The sequence below is a fragment of the Primulina eburnea genome, unplaced genomic scaffold (assembly GCF_022965805.1).
Source record: "Primulina eburnea isolate SZY01 unplaced genomic scaffold, ASM2296580v1 ctg739_ERROPOS11973397, whole genome shotgun sequence".
NCBI lineage: Eukaryota > Viridiplantae > Streptophyta > Magnoliopsida > Lamiales > Gesneriaceae > Primulina > Primulina eburnea.
The window spans coordinates 2,448,863-2,466,485 of record NW_027331510.1 but is presented as its reverse complement, the minus strand read 5'-3'; positions in this window follow the sequence as shown (position 1 = coordinate 2,466,485).

The following is a 17,623-nucleotide window of genomic DNA, read 5'->3' as shown; positions in this document are numbered from 1 at the left end:
ACCAATTTAAAGTTTCTTTTAATTGGCATCACAAAAAAAAATTAAGAGCTTTTAACCTAACTTTGTTTCCTTTTCCACGCGGATTGTAAACATCTCCATAACTATACACATTGCTTGTATATATATTCAATAGGTTTGCAATTTTTTTGGATAAAGTCTACTGACGTGATTGTTCGAAAAAGAAAATGTAAAAGGCAAAAATTTGTACGAGACGGTTTAACAGGTTGTATTTGTGAGACAGATCTCTTATTCGGGTCATTCATGAAAAAATATTATTTTTTATGCTAAGGGTATTACTTTTTATTGTGAATATGGGTAGGGTTGATCCGTCTCACAGATCAAGATCCGTGAGACGGTCTCACATGAGAGTCACTCTGCAAAAAACCCATTCTCACTTAATTTAACATTAATTGTTAATATCAACAGTTCGAACAGTGTGAATATTTTTTTTGGTTTGCTAACTTGTGTAATATAATTTTAGGTTTTGATTTATTAAATTTTCAAATTTTGATTTTGGTTTTCCGCTATTTTAATTTGGTCCAACGGTTGACGTTGACATTAGGCAAATCTGCAATTTTTTATGTCGAGTTAACATTTTTCGATGTCACGCGCGTCAACACTCAGGTGAAAATAAGCTTGAAAAGCAAAAAATAATAATAAACCAAGTTAGTATATACACCAGAGTTAAACTTTGAAAATTTAATGGACTAAAATTCTGAATAGAAAAATTAGTGAACCAAAAAATTTATTTTCCTCCTCATTAATATGTACAAAAAATTGTTCTACAGGATAACCTTCATTTATTACCTGTCCTTATCTGAAAGAATTTGATCGATTGCTCTGTCTAAAATAAACATGACAATAAGATGTGTGCATATACATGATGAGAAGTATAATACATCGTGATTCAATTATATACATATTCACAAAATAGTGAATATCGTATTTTATATACATATATATATATATATATATATATATATAAAATTTTCAATTATATATATATATATATATAAAATTGAAAATTAATTATGTTGAAATTAATAACAAACAAAGAAGCAGTAGTTATAAAAGTTACTACTAGCTAGGGATGAGTTTTGAATAATATCACCAAGTTTAAACATCATGCAAGTTGCATATTTTTGTGAAAATAGCATTTTTTCCTCGAAAATCGTCGACGTTAAACTCGGATGTTAATTACCAATCGAAGATTTAGTGCATGTATTTTGGCATAATTAAATCTATGATTTTAAAAAATTAAAACTAAAATCATTTGTTTCGGATATATTACCAGCAATAAATGAAATTTTCATTGCTAGCTTTTCATGTCATCCATCAATTGATCAATAAAACGGATCTGAATGGGTCACCCATTAACCCGTTCAATTCAAACATTCTCACGGTTAAAATTAAACTTTAACAGTATATTAATGCCTAATTATTTGTGTTATATTGGGGCCTGTTGGGTGCAATAATTGTCTCTGCTTGGTATAGTGATTAAACCGTGGTGCTTGAGCTGCTGTGCGGTTTAAAATATTTGAGTTGCACAATTACCACAAGCTATAGCTTTTGGTAAAGCAGCAAGCGTTCGGTCCTACAGGACCAAAACCAGGGATCGCTGAAAGACGTCAAAGTACATGATGTACGGACGGAAATTTTAAATAAGCCAAATAAATTTAATAAATAGAAATTTTAAAATTGTGTAATTAATTTTTTATACAACCAAAAATTCTATTGGTCGTCTGTTTTATAACCTCCGTGATGGCAGGGTGTGCAATTTTTTTAATTAAATCTTCCCATGAAAGATATTAGATAAAATCTTGTATGTTTGTTTCATTGCAATTTTAGTCTTATTAAATTTCAGTCTTAGCGTGTGTTTAATTGGTCGGAGAAGCCAACGAGTAAAAGCACATTTTTTAAAAAACAAAACGTGTTTTCTTGTTCGGTTACAAAGTTTTTTTTTTTTAAAGAAAAGCACATTTAAGTATTTTTTTTTTAAAGATAGAATTTCTGGTTTTTTTGCTTCTGCTCATACTTTATTTAAAAATAAAAACAAAATCATTTTTCAAACTTAAAATTTTGCAAATCTTATTTTTTTTAAAAAAAATAAGAAGATCGGAACGAACTCGTCGATTATTTTAATATCTTCTCATCCTTTGTGGTTATGTTTAATCTTAATTTTTCGTTTATATATTAATTAATATAAACTAGTACTAGTCATATTTTCACATTGCAAATTTTGAAATGAGAAGCGTTACACAAGAGTTGTCGATATCAAATTAAGACATCGAAACACTTGAAAAATAAAACCTAGTACTTTTATATTTTGTAAGTCGTATATATAATCCGTCTGCAAAAAGAAAAATTACAGGTTTGCAAATTATAAAAAGATTAGTGTTAATTTAAAACTTTTAAATATTATATATAAAATTGAAGTTCGTCGACTCTTTTATCCAACGGATATGCTCGTATTATTTGAGGCAAAAACTTGTGTGAGACAGTCTCACATGTCCTATTTGTGATACGGATCTCTTATCTGGGTCGCCCATGAAAAAATATTGATTTTTATGCTAAGAATATTACTTTTTATTGTGATATATATATATATATATATATATATATATATATATATATATATATATATATATATATATATATATATATATATAAGTTTACACAAGTGATTTATTGAAATGGCGTGTCGAATTAGGTTTCAAACGTTCGTATCCACACAACAAAAGTCTTAACGATGAATTACAGAAAGGGACAATCTCACTTGTTTTGGATTATGATATGTTGTCTACACTTTAGTATTAATTAAAATAAAACTAATTTATTCACCATTAAATGACTCCTTCCTAAATTAGTCCCGATCAGTAATCCATACTAATGACAACGAGGATTGAGGAGTACCATACGAATAAATATATTTTTCATGTCATGTCAATATTTTTTTTGTGACACGTCGATAATGAATTAATCAAGCCGAAAATTGAAAGTATCAAACTTAGTGAACCAAAATCCGAAATTGAATAAGTTACGGATAATATTCATTAACCACAAAATTAAAATTTATGAGTGTAGCTCAAACCATGTTCTAGCTAGAATTCATCGAATTTTTTGCCACATGGAATGTTGTCCAAAGTAAGCTATTAAGCTGCTTTATGTACAATAATTAAGGTCCAAACTTGAAATCACTTTAATATTTAGTTTGATTCAATCTATTTAATTTCCGAAATGGAAAAATAAATTTTGGAGAAAGATTATGTTGGACTTAATATATCTAGAATTACTTGTATTTTTGCTAAGTTAATGGCTAGCTCCACTACCATGCATGTAATGTTGTCTAGTCAATCGCTTGCCACAAACATATTTTGTGGCTTAAAATTGAATTAAGTGGCATTGTAATAAATCAACCATTTTTTATCTTCCATAATGATTATATTATAATATCTTTTGATTTATAAGATTTGAATATATTAAACAATAATCTTCCATAACACCTTAGGATATTCGAAGGTAGCTAGTCAACTTCATGAGATTATAAAGAACGATTGATGCTCATAAAAATCAGCAATAAAATTGTTATTAATTACATGAAGTTATATATATATATGATATTAATGTAGTGGTATTCACTTCACTTTGCATCTCTAATTAAATAAAAAATATAATCGTAACTAAAATTATAAATAAAAAATATCATACGTAAAAAACTAAAAATCATAAAACAATATACATGAGTTTCCAAATAATGGATTACTAACAATAAATTGTCATTTAACAAAACAAGGGGAATCAATTGTCTTTTCACTTTTTAGGAAATGTAGTTTTGTTTATTTCCTAGAAATATATAATTATAGGTTCTTGGAACAGAATACATCTCGAAGTATAGGAGTCATTGATGTGAACAATCATCAAATGTTTTTTTATACATAAATAGTAAACCTAATTTATTCTGTCTCGAAATCAAACTTAATCACGTAAAAATAATTTAAGCTAGTTTCGAGATGTACTCTTGAGATCACAAAAATTATTATAAACTTCAAACCATGCGGCTCGAGCCTAAAAGTTTCCAAATGCCCTACTCGTTCTCTATGCATTGGCAATTAATCTCCGGCGACTTCAAGTTCCTTGCTACCAGCAGGCAACCACCCAAGGGAGGTGAAGGGTTCCTAGCGAGCACTTGACGTAAGCATGGGAAAAATTTGGCTTGACCATAGCACCAGGATCAATCGGTTTTAATTTAACGTTATTACGCCGCGAATCTTTATGTCTCTACAACCTTGGCTCTCGCTGCAATCAAGAAGAATAGATGTAGATCCGTATGTCCCTGTTATGTTCTCATAAGTTATGCCTGAAATAGCCACAGCTGAATTTTCGCCCTTCCCCCCCATCGTTATAGTGTTGATCAATTACAATCGATTCCCCCACTTGGGACACTTGATTATTCGAGAATGTCACGTTGCGGACATATCCAGAGCTACCCTGCAAGTGCAAGTAACGTGCATAAACAGTTCCTAATTTGTCTTCGTGAACTAATCAGTCAATGATGTAGACATGGAAAATATGCAAGTTTATTGGAAATTTTGAGGATGATCATGAATACTGGCCAGGTTTTGATTCTGAAGCCTGTCAAAGAGTTGGCTAGCGTCACCGTCGAATCCATAACCAAAACATTGGATACATTGGCTTCTGAACTGTGATCTCCCAATCCTCCGATGCTGTGTCCATGTCCTGGATTGCAATGCACATTGTATTCGCATCCGGTTTGTATCGAAAGGCAATGATCTCCTGGATAATGGATTATTATATGGGATGAAGGGGCAAATCTAAATTAATTAGACTTACGATGGATCAGAAGAATTAGTACCGCTAGAAATATTGGCGTGATGAATGCGAACGTTTTGAGTATTCGAAACATGGATCCCGTCGGTGTTGGGACTGTTTCCGGGAGACGACTGTTAGAGATTTTATCTAAAAATCATGTTTTTGCACGTATATAAACATGAAAATCAAATATGCGGAAGCTAAATCGAGCGTTACCTCCGGCCATTGAAACTTTGAAATTCTCTGATTTCCTTTCGGTTGAAGTCTTCTAAACACTCCAATCTCTCTATAGATGGTGTATTTTCTGTATGAGATTGTGTATCTAGGGACCTCAATGCCTTCGGTATTTATAGGCAAACTCATACCATCAACGAGTTTATGTGAGAGTCTGAATGTTCAGAAGAAGAAACGTGTACGCATGTTTTGGCCGTCGCCAATTCCTACACGCTACGTCTCTTTTAAATTTTCATATGTGTCATAATTTCTTACATTCTCCCACTTGACACATATATCTCATTTACCATAAGAGAAAACAAAATACATGAATCATGGCGATAGGTCATCTTAAAACGAATATTATCTTCATGTATTACAATGCATTATGTCTCTCAAATCTGTATAACTTAATGAATAAACCTTATGTTTATTCGAGGTCCAACTTTATTGATATTTTTCTCAAGATAACTGAATATGTACATAACTAAATATGAGAAATATCATAACTGAATGAGTTTCATAAATCATAACCAAATGTATATACCAGAAGTTTTTAGGAACCAAGTCCAACATTAATTACCACATGATCATTAAACATCTTAATTTGCATGCCTTTAGGTTAAATGATCACCAATTCATTGATAAACGTCCAATGGCTAAAAACTGTATGTCGATATACTTAATTCGACTATCGTTTTAGTCACAAAGACTACAACTGAATTGTCGTAATATAATCTTAATGGCTCAGACATAAAATTCACAATTCTAAGCCCAAAATGAAACTCTTTAAATACACCATATAATATTGCTTCAACATAAATGACGAATTTAGACTCCATAGTGGAAGTAGCAAATCACTTTCCAAATTGTCAATTCGTTTCTACATACGCATGTAAAACTTTAGTACCATGAAGGTATCCAAAACATTTTGCAGCCTTTTATTGATCAAATACTTTAGATTATTCTGATAATTTCCATAATAATTCAGCTCCCACTAACCTTATGGTATACATAATTGCCCATAATGTTCTCAACAAAACTAAATGAAGAGATAACATCATGAAACATAAAATACCACTTAATGTGAGGTTTTTCTAATTTATATAGTTTCATTAATCTTGTAATATTAAATACTCACAGTCATTAGAGAAGAATACTTAATGTTATTTGATATAACATTCTTACTCTATATATCACTATTAAAGAATTTTGTTTTCACAACCAACTAATGCAAAATGTCATGATCACATTAAGAGAATTTTCTTAAATACATGAGAAAATATTTTTATGTAGTAAATTCTCTTTCTTTGAATGAATTTCATAGCAACGAGTATATCCTTATGTTGTTCAATGTCGTTTGATGAGACTTTATTTGTCTCAAAGAATCATTTATAACAAATGACGACTGAACCAACTTTTATACTCTATTATTTGCTATTGAATTCCTTTATAATTCATGACATTATACCGCAAATTAGATTTCTTATGCTCATGGATTGTGAAAACACCTCAGGATCATTTTCGACATAAAAAATAAATAGTCAGATTCAAGATACACAATATAATCACTTAAAATTGTTGATCCCTTAATTCAACTAGATCATCTTAATGTTGCATCAACACTTTCCAGCGAAACTAGATTGTGTTGTTCAACTGAATACTCAATATCTTGATGAGCATTAAGATCCATATGATCATGATCAACAATTTATGGAATTTATATGACTGGTCCCACAACACACTTTTAACTTGATAGATGTTGCGAATATAAATCAATAAATATAACTTGTGTGGCTGAATGAGCATCATAATGATCAATATTCTGAATTTGATCGCTCCCACTAATCAAGTCATTCTTAAGAAATTTCACTCTATTGATTCCATAAACTTTATGATTTGTGATGGACATTTACATAGACCCTTTGGTATATCCAATGAAATACCCATTAATGGACCTCAGTTGTAACTTGTTTTCTTGTGAACTATAAACTTTTGTTCAAACATGTATATGTCCCAAATTCGATTTCCAATATTTCCATAATTAAAATTTGATCTTATGGATACCTTTAATTGGAATCCGACTTGACATAACACATTAGTCTTAAGAGTTTCAATTCACCAGAACTTAATAAGTTTGGAGGTACTAATCATACTCCAAAATGTCCATCCTCAGTGTATTTACTATAATACTTTTTACCTTTATCTCATCTCACGATCTTAATTTGCTTATCGCATCAATTCTTTACATCTATCACTTCATATTTATTATGAAGCAAATAGATATATACATATCGTGAGTAATCATTCATAATGGTAAAAAATTTCTGACCATAAATATCCATATTAATGATCTCCAATATGTCTAATCATTCAGTAACATCTTTCTTTGACACATTGATCTACTTATTCTTAATGTAGTCCAAATAAGTGTCAAAATAAATAAAAGCAAGATGTCACATAATATTAATACATAGCACAATGTCTTAATATCAATATTTTCTGCAACATGCTATAGTGGACATATTTTATAAATTAATGTGAAAAAACCATCAAACAAAATATCATTTCCAAAATTTATCAGATTTACACAATAAACTGAATGATAAATCTGAAAAATATCTTTTTGATACTAGTTTGAAACTGAAATCAAATTTCTATGAAATTTGGAATTAAAAGTCTTTTCCAACTAAAATATAAAACCACGATGCAAGTCTCGACAACCTCCATATGTGAAATCATCTAATTTACTGAATAGATGATACTTAAATCACTTCTTAATGATTTCTTCGAGTCTTGCAATTTTTTCATGATATTGATAACATGGATTGTAGATCATAATCAATCCACCAAATGCTATGAATAACCATATTGGATTATACCTAATGAGAGTTGAGAATTCATGTTCACACTTTATCTCTCCTTTATAACATTTCACTCTCTTCTTAAACACATATGGTCAAAACTCATTTATTGACCATTTAACTTTATGTGTTTTAGAATATCTTAAGTGAGTAATATTGTTGAGCGAGAGTGCTCAAAATATTGTGAACTAAAATATCTCAAATATCTCAACCTCAATTTTTTAAAATGATCCAATTATATTTCTTCATGTACATGACACGGTCGCACTTAAATATTAGTGAGCTTTAAATAATTAAAACTATATAATTAAGGTGTGTATGAACACTATCATTCTGTTTTATTTAATCCATGATCCCAGCAGAAATATTGATCTTGATGAAACTATATGAGAAACTATTAAATTTCTCCCATTTTTCATAAAGATCGTCACTTTAATAACTGGTTTCATTAATGACAGGTGGTTCATCTTTCCTAATAGTAGTGTTCATTAAACCTGTATGAAGAATAATCTTCCATTTTCACACCTTATAATTATAACCTTGAATCTTAGGAATTATTATTAGAGTAATTAGTATATAAATTTGCTGCAAAATTAATGAATACATGCTAATGTTATCAAATGAAGCAATAAACCATATGTCATGGTTTACCCCATGTAAAGCATGATATATATGAATCACTGACATAAAAATTGCCTGTGGGCTAAATTTTTAATTCAATTAGATTCATATAACTTTAATGATATAGCTATTGAATTATACTTTATTCTTAATTCCTGTGGGTAAATTAAGAAATAATTCAATATAATATCCTAATTAATTATATTTAACATAATGAAATTTTCCGTGGGATAAATTTCACTAATTAAATACAATTAATTACAATTTATATCCTTTATGACCAAATGTGATTTTTAATAATCAATGTATAATTTTAATTCAATTGAGGATGTTGTGGCTACTCTTCAATTAATTAAAATCATACGAATCACTAGGATATTGAATTCTTTATGCATAATATATTTATTCTTCATAATTATTCATCTACAAGTATTACCAAATGATGAATAATTTTATGTAATTTATGTCTGTTATAACTAAATGTGATTAATATAATTTTAATTCAATTAAAGATGATGTGACTATTCTTTAATAAATTAAAATTATACGAATCACTAAGACATTAAATCACAAATTTTTAAATATGTATGCTCTTATTAAATGTCTTTCATGTGATCCTCAACCCACTTAAAGTATAATTTTTCATAATTAAGGGTGATATGGCTAAACCTTAATTATTTAAAATTAGACGGTTCACTAGACATAAATTTTGATTTTACAAATGTCCTTTATTCCACTTTATGTGATCTTTAACCGACTTAATGTATAATTTTTCATAATTAAGGATGATGTGGCTAAACCTTAATTATTTAAAATTATACAGATCACTGGACAAATTTATTTATTATACTTAATAAATGTCCTTAATGTGATCCAAATCTGACTTAATGTATAATTTCTCTTAATTAAGGGTGTTGTGGCTAAACCTTAATTATTTAAAATTATACGGATCACTAGACAAAAATTTTGGCTTTACTTAATGCTTTATATAATAATTATTTCGCAATCAACACTTTCCAAGAGTGCTCCCAGGATAGATAGGTAGTGCTAAGGCCCTTTAAATACCCAACTCCTAGTCAGAGCAACATTCCTCAGGGAGACCAGTGGCTAATCAAGGCAGTTTAAACCAGTCTATGAAGAACTCCCTCAGATCATGTTTTCTTACGTCACCTTATAATTATTATTCAACTTAATTATCCACATTTATGTGAATCTTTATAAGCCAAAATTTTTCATTAAATAACTTTATATTCACATTTTTACTTAATATGAACAAATACGTTCCCCATCAGTTTTTCTCTTCAATCAGAGTAGTGATAAAGTGAGGATCAAAATGTGGGCTCCTCATCAGTTTTTCTCTTTTATCAGAGTAATGATAAAGTGAGCATTATTTGTTCATTTGTGAATATCTGAAATATTTTATTATATTCACATCTTACTTGATATGTTCATTTCAAATTATAAACAACTTAATATAATTTAATATGAACACAATGTGAATATTGTTTTTCCAAAATATTTTTCAATACAATTTGCATTTAAAAAATTCAAAAAAAAAAAATGCAAACATAATATTAAATTTGCATGTACAAATCAAACATTTATCTGTAATATTTGTCATTATCTAACATGCAAAAATAATTTCTAAACATGTATTGAAAATTGTACTGAATTTGGAAATATTTTAATATGTACAAATTATTTGACCAAATGCTATATGTATATTATACATATAACTTAATAACACATTAATTATAATTTATTTATTATTATTATTATTATTTTAAAAAAAATAATAATAATAATAACGACAGTTGCAATCAATTGTCCAAATGTTGGGTCCCACAATTTTTGATATTTGTTTATTTGAAGAAAATTCAACGGCAATTGATTGAATTGAATTGCATGTGACTGTCATTTCATTCAATTATTATACTGCAGCAATTGAATGCAATTTATTTCATTTGAATGCAATTGCCGAGACTTGCATGTTTATTATTTCATCTTCAAACCATTCTTCTGCAACTTCTCCCCTCACATGAAATATTTCAGAAACTTTCGCATTAAAATTTCCTTCTCTCAAAAATTTTCAAAATTCAGAAACTTTATACAATTTTCAAGATCTCATCCGAGAACTCCGAATTGTAACGTGAAGGAATTTTCCGAAGACAGGTACGTAATTTTCTCAAAGTTCATATCCAAACTTCAAGCTTATTACGCAAATAAAAAAAATTTCAAGGCAGAGGTATAACCTTGCTCTGATACCAAATGTTAGAGATTTTATCTAAAAATCATGTTTTTGCACGTATATAAACATGAAAATCAAATATGCGGAAGCTAAATCGAGCGTTACCTCCGGCCATTGAAACTTTGAAATTCTCTGATTTTCTTTCGGTTGAAGTCTTCTAAACACTCCAATCTCTCTATAGATGGTGTATTTTCTGTATGAGATTGTGTATCTAGGGACCTCAATGCCTTCGGTATTTATAGGCAAACTCATACCATCAACGAGTTTATGTGAGAGTCTGAATGTTCAGAAGAAGAAACGTGTACGCATGTTTTGGCCGTCGCCAATTCCTACACGCTACGTCTCTTTTAAATTTTCATATGTGTCATAATTTCTTACAACGACAAGTACCTTAACGTTAGATATCTCAACTTGTTGGCTACAAAAACGAAGATGTGCATCCTAGGACTGTTCGTCAACGTTATTCCACTTATCGTCACGTTTTTACTAAAGGCAACTAGGATCATCTGCATGCATGTATATATTGATCAAAACAAAGATGAATGACGAGTGTTCTCAAAGCAAATTTCACTTGCATGTGGCCTGTCGCCTTCCAAATATTGGTCACCAAATATACTAACATCTGATTTGGGGCGGGGGAATTGATCCACCAGCTCCGGCCTTTGCCGTCAAGTGAGCATGCGCCTCTAATCAATAATCCCTTCTTGGATCCATTGGAACAAATCCAGTGATCTTTCGCTCTCCCGCCCCAATCTGATTTTGGAGGAGCAGAAAGTTTTCCATCAACCTACATGCATGCATATAACCATGTACAGACAAATTCATCCTATTTTCTCATAAATCATAATCAATAAAATATTTTTTTATTATGGCCAAAAATTGTTTATATCTGAAGGAAAAATAATTTAAAAGAATTATATGTTGGTCCCACGTGCGGAATTTGAGATAATAAAAGCCGAAAATAAAGAATAAATTGGACACCGAGATTTACGTGGAAAACCCCTAAAAATAATTAGGGTAAAAACCACGGGCAAGATGAAAAGAATTTCCACTATAATATTTTGTGGTGTACAACTCACTCACTGTGTTTCCAAAGAGAACACACACTCTCTTAATACAGGAGAACAAAACACCTCACAAATATTATAGAACTAAGCACTCAAATGCTTATAAGATGAGAGAAAACTCGAAGAAGGGATAATTTCAGAATGAAGGAAGGAGCTCTATTTATAGAGCCTTCTGTCAGTGTGAATACGCATTCTCTGAATTTCATACGTAATTTCCGTCACCAACCCTATTAAATGATTGCCGACCATCACGTTTAAAATTCAGCCAATATTCTTTCTTTGATTGGCCCCATTTCTTTGCCGACATTTCTCCCACTTGGAGATTTGATTGAGAATCAAACACATCTCCACACATCCTTTCAATCTTGCCATTCCCTGCTGCTTACGTTTCTGCTAGGCCACTTGAGGATCTACACCACTCAAACTTATCAGTGTTCACTGGCTTGGTCAGAAAATTAGCTATGTTTTCTTTCGTATGGATCTTCTGCATATCCACACTTCCTTCTTCTACTACTTCCCGCACAAAGTGAAATTGTACTCCAATGTGTTTCGTCCTGGAATGAAAGGCTGGATTCCTTGCGATGTACAAGGCACTCTGACTGTCACAAAACAAAGAAACATTCTCTTGTTTGTGTCCGATCTCCTCCAATAACCTTTTAATCCATATTGCCTCCTTGCAACCTTGAGTAGCTGCCATGTATTCTGCCTCTGTTGTAGATAATGCTACAACTGTCTGCAGTTTTGAAACCCAGCTTACTGCTCCTCCCGCAAGTGTAAACACATAACCAGTAGTAGATTTCCCCTTATCAGGATCACCTGCATAATCTGAATCGACATAGCCCCTGAGTGTAAAATCTGATTCTCCATAACATAATGCAGCATTCGAGGTACCCTTAATGTATCTAAGGATCCTCTTAACAGTGCTCCTATGCTCTCGTCCAGGATTCGCCATATACCGACTAACTGCTCCCACTGCTTGAGCAATGTCCGGTCTTGTACAGATCGTGGCGAACATCAAACTTCCCACTGCTGATGCATACGGTACTCGAGACATCTCCATCCTCTCTGCTTCACTGCTAGGACACATCTCGGAGGATAACTTGAAGTTAACAGGAAGAGGGGTCGAGATTGGCTTACTATCTTGCATGTTGAAGCGTTGCAAGACTTTCTTCAAATAATTTTTCTGGGAAAGCCAAATCTTTATGTTATTTCTGTCTCGGTGAACTTGCATCCCTAGAATCTTGTTTGCTGGTCCCAAGTCCTTCATAACAAATTCCCTAGCCAACTGTGCCTTCAATTCTTGGACATGATCTTTGTTGGGGCCTGCTACCAACATATCGTCCACATACAACAGCAAAATAATATAATCATCACCAGACCTCTTGAAATACGTACAAGGGTCTGCACTCAATCTGTTGTATCCAAGGCTCATGATATAGGAATCAAATCTCTTGTACCAACACCTCGGCGCCTGTTTGAGACCGTACAGAGATTTCTTTAACCTGCAAACCAAGTTCTCTTTGCCTTTTTCTGCAAAACCTTCTGGCTGGAGCATATAAATTTCTTCTTCAAGATCTCCATGAAGAAATGCTGTTTTCACATCTAGCTGTTCTAGATGTAGGTCAAACACCGCACACAATGCCAGCACCACTCTGACTGTTGTAAGCCGAACCACAGGAGAAAATATCTCATTGAAGTCAATGCCTTCTTTCTGAGCATACCCTTTTACCACCAATCTAGCACGATACCGCTCCACTTGGTTATTGCCATCACGTTTGATCTTATAGACCCATCTGTTTCCAATGGCTTTCCTTCCTCGTGGTAGTGTAACAAGATCCCAAGTTTTATTCCTGTCTAATGCCTCCAATTCTTCTTGCATTGCTATCATCCATAAAGATACATCCGAGCTTTGAGTAGCCTCGTGGAAACTCGATGGCTCACCATCCTCTGATAATAGATAATATGCAATGTTGCTTTCAGTGACATAATCTGAAAGCCAACCTGGTGGTCTTCTGTCTCGAGTTGACTGCCTCACATTGGAAACTTCAGACTCAACATGTTCTTGTTCTTCGTGCTCTGGTACTGCTTCACAAGAAACTTGACATTTGTCTGTCTTATTCTCCACCCGAAATGTAGTAGTTTCTGAATTCTGTGTGTCTTTGTCTCCCTTTACTTTATCTTCCTCGAAGATAACATCCCTGCTGATGACAAGCTTGTGAACAGTAGGATCCCACAAGCGAAACCCCTTTACTCCATCAGCATAACCCAAGAAGATACATTTTCTGGATTTCGAATCCAACTTTGATCTTTCTTGCTCATTGTACAGAACGTACACCGGACTTCCAAATGTATGCAAATGAGAATAATCTGTCGGCTTCCCGGTCCACATCTCCATCGGAGTTTTAAGATCAATCGCCACTGAAGGAGAACGATTGATAATATAACAAGCGGTTTTGACTGCTTCTGCCCAAAATGACTTTTCCAGACCTGCAGTCCGCAACATAGCTCTTGTTCTGTCCAACAAGGTCCTGTTCATTCGCTCCGCCACTCCATTCTGTTGAGGTGTGTAAGCCGCCGTGAACTGTCTCTTGATGCCCTCATGTTGACAATATGCATCAAACTCGTCACTGGTATATTCTCCTCCATTGTCAGTCCTCCGACACTTGATTTTCTTTTCTAAATCAAGTTCAACCCGCGCTTTGAAATCTTTGAAGATTTGGAAAACATCTGATTTCTTCTTGATCGGATACACCCAATATCTCCTAGAGAAATCATCAATGAACGAGACAAAGTATCTCGCTCCTCCTAGGGATACAACCGGTGCTTGCCAAACATCCGTATGAATCAGCTCCAATATGCTTTTGCTCCTGGCAGTAGAAGTGCCAAACTTTAATCTGTGTTGTTTACTGGTAACACAATGCTCACAAAAGGGTAGTGATACTTTTGTAAGTCCCGGCAGTAGCTTCCGTTCTGATAGAATTTTCAAACCCCGTTCTGACATATGCCCGAGCTTTCTATGCCATAACATTGTTAATTCTTCTCCTGAACCATTTGATGCGACATCTAATTCTGTCTCTTTGTGTGTTTCTTCCAAAAGTACATACAGATTTGCAGCAACTTTTTCCGCCTTCATAACCACAAGTGCGCCTTTCACAATTTTCATGATCCCGTTCTCGATCCGAGTTTTGCACCCGATGTCATCCAATTGTCCCAAGGACAAAAGATTTTTCGTCAGTCCTTTCACATGTCGTACCTCCTGTATGGTGCGAATGGTGCCATCAAACATTTTAATTTTGATAGTACCGACCCAGCGATTTCCAAGGCATGATCATTTCCCATGAATACAGATCCTCCTGAGACTGGTTCATAATGATCAAACCATTCTCTCCGAGACGTCATGTGCCACGTCGCTCCTGAATCCATTATCCATGTGTCACAAAATTTGTGTCTGCCTTCTGCAACAGTTGATGCTTCGCTGAATAATATTTCACCACTGCCTGAAGTACTGGCCACATTTCCTTGAGAATTTTTATCAATACTCGTACACTCTTTCTTGAAGTGCCCTTTACCGCCACATTTAAAGCAATAAATATTTTTCTTCTTACTTCTTGACTTTGATCCACCTCGTCTTTGGCTCCCACTGGAGTCACGGTCCATAAATCTTCCTCTTATCATCGGTAACGCCTCTGCCTGCTTTGATTTTACCAACCTGTCTTCCTTATTCTTGCGCCGGCTTTCTTCTCCGAGAACCGCAGTTAAGACATCGTCGAATCTTAGAAAGCCCATAAGAATATTGTTGGTAATGTTGATGATAAGTTGATCGTATGAATCTGGTAGACTTTGAAGTAGAAGCTCCGCACGTTCATTTTCCCCTATTTTATGCCCCATGGAAGTGAGTTGGGCAAATAAAGTATTTAGTGTGTTGATATGATCGGTCATCGATGAAGATTCCGCCATCCGAAGAGTATAAAACCTTCTCTTTAGGAAAATCATATTGTGTAGGGACTTGACCTCGTACATCTTTGTCAGAGTATCCCAGATAACTTTGGCTGTTTTTATCTCAGAGATACTTGACAAAACTTCGTCAGCTATAGCCAAGTGTAAATTGGCAACAGCATTATCATTCATCTCGTTCCACTTTCCATCATCTGTAATCTCCACCGGTCTATCTCCAATAGCCGCCAAGCAATTCTCCTTTCTTAAAACTCCTTGTATCTTTATTTTTCACAGCATAAAATTGCTTCCATTGAACTTTGTTATCTCGTACCTTCCCGTCATTATGTCTACGACAATTTTAGTAGACCGGACAAAATAATCCCGCCTTAAATAAAAAATCTCAAAAAATCTTTTCTGATGTGGAAGATCAGTCTAGGCTGCAACCACAGAGCATACTCAGAATCTTAAGAAATTTTAAACCAAGGCTCTGATACCACTTGTTGGTCCCACGTGCGGAATTTGAGATAATAAAAGCCGAAAATAAAGAATAAACTGGACACCGAGATTTACGTGGAAAACCCCTAAAAATAATTAGGGTAAAAACCACGGGCAAGATGAAAAGAATTTCCACTATAATATTTTGTGGTGTACAACTCACTCACTGTGTTTCCAATGAGAACACACTCTCTCTTAATACAGGAGAACAAAACACCTCACAAATATTATAGAACTAAGCACTCAAATGCTTATAAGATGAGAGAAAACTCGAAGAAGGGATAATTTCAGAATGAAGGAAGGAGCTCTATTTATAGAGCCTTCTGTCAGTGTGAATACGCGTTAAAAACGCGTTCTCTGAATTTCATACGTAATTTCCGTCACCAACCCTATTAAATGATTGCCGACCATCACGTTTAAAATTCAGCCAATATTCTTTCTTTGATTGGCCCCATTTCTTTGCCGACATTATATATACCTGGAAAACAACAGTTGGTTGACAACTACTTCCAAGAAAATCAACGGGTAGGATAGTAAAGTATGGCCTGGAGGCACCAGCACCACCCCTCCGTTTATAACTTTGCATGCTGGCCTCCCAGGTCGCTGAAAATGCCTGTCAAGAAAACGAAGATATCAATGAATCTTTACTGCAAATAGATAGCTATATTAAAATTTTACATTCCTTTAGATTCCTTTACTGCAAATAGATGTATTTTGAACTCAAGATCTTCTTAGTTCAAAAATATATTGTGTGTGTTTTTTTTAGATTTTTTTATGAAATCTACTTATTCGAATGAATGGTATTTGTCATTCATGAACAAGTGACATGTTTAAAAACCGTATCCCTCTGTCCCAAATATACAAATTTATTTGTTTTTTCACAAAAACAATTGGAAAAAAATTTACATACAAACTCCCTGATTTATCTCTATTTAATTTATTTATAAAATTATTGTGCATTTTCCAAAACTTTGTTGACTGGGGTATATTAGTAAAAAAAATACTAACTAAATATTAAAAATATCGAACTATATATTTGATACAACCGAAAAAAGAAAACAAAATCTCCAAAATTAAGACGAACGCAGCTGAAGTTTTCAATGTTTAGAAATTAATTTCTTGTTATAAGTTCTTTCACCTTCGTGTCGATGTTAGTCGAGTTACCTCGAGCACCAAAATCAATCACGTCAAAAAAGGACTTACCGCCAGCTTTGCCAGGTTGTGAAAACCTTCTTCGGCATGGCAAAGTTGGGAGACGAAATGAGAGAAATACAAGCTGGTAATCAAAACAAAAGAAACGAGAGATGCCTTCATGCTCTGTCACGTGCATGCGTTTGTGAAGGGTATTG